Source organism: Megascapheus bottae, chromosome 1, assembly GCF_031878675.1.
Source record: "Megascapheus bottae isolate mThoBot1 chromosome 1, mThoBot2.hap1, whole genome shotgun sequence".
In the NCBI taxonomy this organism is placed as follows: domain Eukaryota; kingdom Metazoa; phylum Chordata; class Mammalia; order Rodentia; family Geomyidae; genus Megascapheus; species Megascapheus bottae.
In genome coordinates this window covers 98,808,224-98,814,339 of record NC_143509.1, presented here as the reverse complement: position 1 = coordinate 98,814,339, position 6,116 = coordinate 98,808,224, and positions in this window count along the sequence as shown.

Genomic DNA, 6,116 nt, shown 5'->3' with positions numbered 1-6,116 from the left:
GTGTCTAAAAACTACCATTTAGTAGTAGCCACTGCTCAGAGGAAAGTATTTGAACTGCTAACCAGTCTTGTTTGCTTGATGTGCTCTTATGAGATTGCAAACGGTAATAAGAAAGAGTTCTGAAGGGTGAAATAAGTGAATGGAGGTGAAATTCTTTTGAAGCTCTGATTTGAATCTGGAGAGACGTTCAAGACTGTCAGTTGTCCGAGGTAACATAGATTCCTGTGGTTACTGTGGCTCTGATTGGATGCCACCATCAGGAGGTATAGAAGACTGGCCAGTGGGAAGGGCATGCTGGGGGCAATTTTCTCTTCTCTCAAGTAAATTGCAGAAGTGAATGCTTCTTGCTCCTCACAATGCTGTCGTAGCTGAAGGTGAAAACTACAACACTGTCTCCTTTCACAGAAAGGTGGGACCAAGGAATCATGGGAAACGAGACTAGAATCCTGGATGGATTTCATCAACTCTGAAGTAAGAACTTTGCTGCAGACTTATAGTGAGTGTAGTCAATGTAGTATTGTCTCAATTCAAAGAAAGGTAGGATCAGGGAATCATGGAAAGGGACTAGAATTCTGGTTGGATTTAATCAGCCCTTGAAGCCACAACAGTCCTGTACCCTTCTTTATAGTTAGCTGAGTCAATATTGAACATTGTCTCTATCACAGAAAGGTAAACCCGAAGAATTATGGGAAATGGGACTGAAATCCCTGTTGGATTGAATCAGCTTAGAGGCCAGAACATTTCTGAAAACTTGGTTGAGTCAATATATAAGCCACTTGTTCAAGCCTAGGTACACTGGACTTTCTAGCTTGTAAGGCCAAAAGCACCCTGGTTCATGAGCCCATGCTCTTGCTGTTCTCCTGAAGTCTGGATCACACTGTGTCACCATAGATAGTTCCTCTCCTCAGCTGGTGGCTGCACAGACACGGACCATTCCACTATCTTTTCCCCTGATCAAGTGATTGCTCTTTTCTTAGGCAGGTATGTTACAACCCTAGCCACAAATGAACTCAGGAGAACTTCCCACAGATTTCTTGGAAGTCTTTTCCTGTTACCATTGCCTGAATCCCAATTCCCTTTAATGCTATCTGGCCAGTGGTTGCCTCTGATACAGTAAGTGGGAAGACTGGTGGCTCATAGGTTTGGATTTGAATTAAGATTTTGTTACGGAGTTTTGCCAGCTATGTGCTCACACACAGCTTTGCTGGGACCCTCCATCTGTCCTCGAGCCCCTTGGGTGCCATTTTACTTCTACTATTATGTCAGCCATTAACTTCTATAATAGATCTGGTGCTTTCTGGGCTACCATCCAAGACACTGCTTCCCTGACATCCGGGTACTGAGGGAAACTAATTAGTAGTCAACAGGGCACTTTGTGATCATGGACTCAGAACCCAGAGAGACATTTACCATGGATTGTGAGAGAGATCTGGAAGTGACACTGGTCCACCCAGCCTGTGCCCAGGGGTGCCTGGATCTGCCACTCTCCTCCCTCTTTCTCTAGACTGCATTCTAGTTACCTTGTCTTTTTTTTTTTAGCTGTTTTACATATTACTAATTAACACACTCCCTTCTCTTTGGTTTAGTGGGTCACTTGAGAATGGTTCATAAGTCCTGAGTTTCCATTGGTCTGAAAAGGAAAGCCATTCTTCAGCCAGAGACTCCTATGGAGCCCCTCTGTGGGGTAGGTGGTGGTTTTGTACATGGAGCTCTCTCAGTCTATGCAAATACATTAAATATCTGGCTTCCTTGCCAAGTGTAATCATGTCACACAGACTCAAATCACAAGTGTTCTCAATGGGAACAAATCAGAAGAAAACCCCTTTCAATGGAAGAATTGGTAAGACAGAGGAATTGATGACAAGCAAAAAATCAAGGAAGAAGGAGGAATTGAAGCCTTCCACTGTTGGTGGGATGATGATAATCACATGCTACTATGCTTAGCATTGTGTGTGTGTGTGTGTGTGTGTGTGTGTGTGTGTGTGTGTGTGTGCTAATGATGTACTTTTCCTTAGTTTTACTGCCCAGGGCTAGCATTCTACTACTTGAGCCACACCTCACTATGACTTTTTGATGGTTAATTGGACTTCCTTGCCTGGGCTGGCTTCAAACCACAATCCTCAGATCTCGGCCTCCTGAGTTGTTAGGATTATAGCTCCTGGTGCCATGTTCATGCTCAGCTTCTTACTGAGAGGACACGATCTTAAATTGAGATAGTCTCACAAACATTTTGTCTAGACTAGTTTCAAACCAGGATCTTCCTGATCTCATCCTCCCGAATAGCTAAGATTATGGGCATGAACCACAGCATCAGAGTTGGACTACTTTTTCTTTTTTTTTCCCCCCCACCAGTTCTGGGACTTGAGCTCAAAGCTCTATTTCCAGCTTTTGGGGGAGGTTACTGGAGATAAGGGTCTCACAGACCTTCCTGCCTTGGTTTTCTTTGAACCACAATCCTCCTATCTCAGACCCCGAGTAACTAGAATTACATGTATGAGCCATCAGTGTCTTCTTTAACAGTAGAAAATTATTCTCTCATAGGTCCAGAGACTAGAAATCCAAAATCAAGGTGCAGAGGAAAGGAAATGAATTCAAAGATTTGGGGTTTTTAAATCTCCTCTATGATAATAAGCCTTAGTCTATGGGAATAAGGCTGGCTGCAAGTACCCTCACATGAAGTTACGGTAGTAGGAGAAGTTCTGTTGCATGTTCAAGCTTATGAGCAGATCTGTGATTGTAATACCACCAGAAACCCTAGGGGAAAATATCACGAAAGCTTGTCCACTGTCTCTGCCTCCCTCTGTCTTTCTCATTATCCAGAGTGCAGGACAACAGCTCAGGCTTTGCCTCTGTCATCAGATGGTGCCATCAGACCTTACGGCTCCTGAATTTAAGAGGGATTCAAAGACCTGATGGATTCTGCTTCTGATAGAAAACCAGTGATCTAAATTCCAGTGTGAGGCAGCATTCTTGGAAATCTCATGTCAGTAAATCCTGGTTGTATTCAGAAATCTGAATTATCCCCAGAACATCCCACACACTTAAACTCACAAGGTGAAAACTGGAACCTACTACTCATCAACCAGCCATCCTGGTTTCACCAGAGGCTAATGAATCTTCTGTCCCAGCTGGCACATACTGTGCCCACAGGTGCCCGCCTTAGGCAGTGTGTCAGACAGCACAGGATGCAGGTGTTTCTCCCCAGACCTGATCATTCTCTTTAAGGTGTCCTATCTGATAGGAAATGTTAGGGATGCCAGGTGCTGGTGGCTCACATCCTAGCTATTCAAGAGGCTGGGATCTGAGGATTGCAGCTCAAAGCCAGCCCAGGCAGGAAAGTCGGTGAGACACTTACCTCCAATTAATCACAGAAAAAAAAATGAGAACTGGCGCTGTAGCTCAAGTGGTAGAGTGGTAGCCTTGAGCAAAAAGGAGCTCAGGGACAGCCCACAAAGTCCAGAATTCAAGCCTCAAGACAGACAGACAGACAGACAGACAGACAGACAGACAGAAAGAAAGAAAGAAAGAAAGAAAGAAAGAAAAGAAAAGAAAGAACAAAGGAACAAAGGGAAGAAGGAAGGAAAAAAAAAGAGAGAAAATGATAGGGACTTGACATCCATCATCCCCCTTGATGCTGCAATGTTTCCAGACCTTCCCGTTTGCTTTACTCTCAGTCCCATATTTTTTATTTTTTTTTTATTTTTTGCCAGTCCTAGGCTTGAGCTCAGGGCCTGAGCACTGGCCTTGGACTTTCTCAAGGATAGAGCTCTACCGCTTGAGCCTCAGCACCACTTCCGGCTTTTTTCTATGTATGTGGTACCAAGGAATCGAACCCGGGTCTTCGTGCATGCTAGGCAAGCACTTTAACCACTAGGCCAAACTCCCGGCCCCATATTTTTTCTTTCTCACAGTTTTTGTGAAAGGACGTGGGGTGTCCCCAGGGATGACACTATCATGCAAAAAATGCTTCTAACGTAGCAGTAAGCCATGTTTAGGCAAGTCTGTCATCATCCACTAGGGGGCAGTGCTTCCACAGCTTGCTCTTCCTCCCTGGTGAGTTGCTGGATGAGGCTCAGGGAATAAATGAATTTTATCCTCTAAATGTTTAAGGTCGGGGTAACTCCTTGGTTACCTACTCTAACAGTAAAATAACTCTTGATATCCTGTAATAGTATCCTGAAGCGTTGTGACTTCATTTTGTAGGCTTACTGTTTTGCTTAAAATCTTTTAAAGTTATAAGCTGGGTTTTCATAGTTTTAGCTTACAGAAAAATTCAGTGGTAAAAACACTGATTTCCCTCATTGGTCTCTCCCTTTGTTACTCCTGAGGAACCAGTGTTGATATATTATTATCCACTGAATTCTGTGGTTAATATCAAATTTCACTCTGCCTTATGCATACTATGAGCTCTGGAAAAAATGTCTCATAAAATGTCCACCATTATTCTAGTAGGTTTGCTGCTCCAGAAAATAACATGCCTTGCCTGTATATGTCTTCCTGTGTCCCTGGAACTCCTCCATAAGTGGTCATGACTTTGTCATTCTCTTGCCTTTTCTAGGATGTCACAGAGTTAAAACTGTTTATCATATAAAACACTTTGTTTGTCTTTGGTGTGTGTGTGTGTGTGTGTGTGTGTGTGTGTGCACGCGTGCATGCACATGTGTGCATACGCAGGCGTGCTGGGACTGGGGCTTGAACTCAGGGCCTGGGTGCTATCCCTGCGGTTCTTTTTGGGGGGGTTATGAAGGATATTTTTATTGTAATTAATAGAGGGGTGACAGTTATATTTGCCAGATAGAAGGTGATCTACTTTACACGCATTGACACCCCTTCTCATGTTTTTGTCCTGATATTCTCTTTTTCTATGCTTGCACTCTACCACTTGAGCCACAGTACCACTTCCAGATTTTTCTGAGTAGTTTGTTGGAGATAAGAGTCTCACAGACTTTCCTGCCCAGGCTGGTTTCAACCCCTGATCCTCAACTCTCAGCCTTCTGAGTAACTAGGATTATAGGCATGAGCTACCAGTATTCAGCTCATTTAACACTCATGAAATATCGCTTTCGTGTTATTCTATTCTGCTTAGCAATTAGTATTTAAGATTGTCTCCTTGGGATATAACAAATGGGATTACATCAAAATAGAATGGCTCTTCTTTGCAAAGGACATAGTTACTAAACTAGAAAGGCAGCCAACAAACTAGGAGATGATATTTATCAGAAAAGCATCCAACAAAGGCCTCATACTCAAAATATAAGGAGCTAAAACATTAAGGTTCCCCCAAGACTAATAAACCAATCAATAAATGGGCAAAGTAGCCAAGGAGAAACTTCTCAGAAGAAGAAGAAGTAAGAATGGTAAATAGACACACAAGGAAATGCTCAACATCTCTGGCCATAATGGAAATGCAAATCAAAACAACTTTGAGATCCCATCCTCACTGCAGTTAGATTGCTAACATCAACAAAAAGTGCTGGTGAGGATGTGGGGGAAAAGGAACCCTATTGCACTGCTGATAAACTAATGTAAACTAATACAACCACCCTGGAAAGCAGTTTGGGGACTCCTATGACCTGGCCATACAGAAATGGATGGAACTAGAACAAATCATGCTAAATGAGGTAAGCCAAGCTCAGAGAAACCAACAGCACAGTTTTTGCTCCTATGTGGAAGCTAGATCTAAAATATAACTCGACTCTAGATATTCACACAGTCAGACTAAATGAAAATTACCCTTAGTTGAGGAATCCAAAGTTACAACTTCTCTGAACATTTAAAATGCTATTTATTGGAACAGAAAATGGAAAAGTCGAGTTGTTGGTGGTGATAGTAGTATTTGTTTTTGCTTTGAGGTTTTTTTTTTTAAGTGGGGCAACAGGGAGCACAGAGAGGAAGGAAGAAAGGTGAACAAATGCAATCATGCTATTCAGTATATAGCATATGGAAAATGAACTATGTAACTTGTGGGCAGGGAGAGGATGGGGGAAATAGGGAAAAACAAAGGAAAGGGTAACATTGTCCAAAAAGAAGAAGAAAAATACTCATCTGACTTATGAAATGCTAACCCTTCTGCACAACACGGTAACAATAACAATAAAATTATATTTTTCAAAACA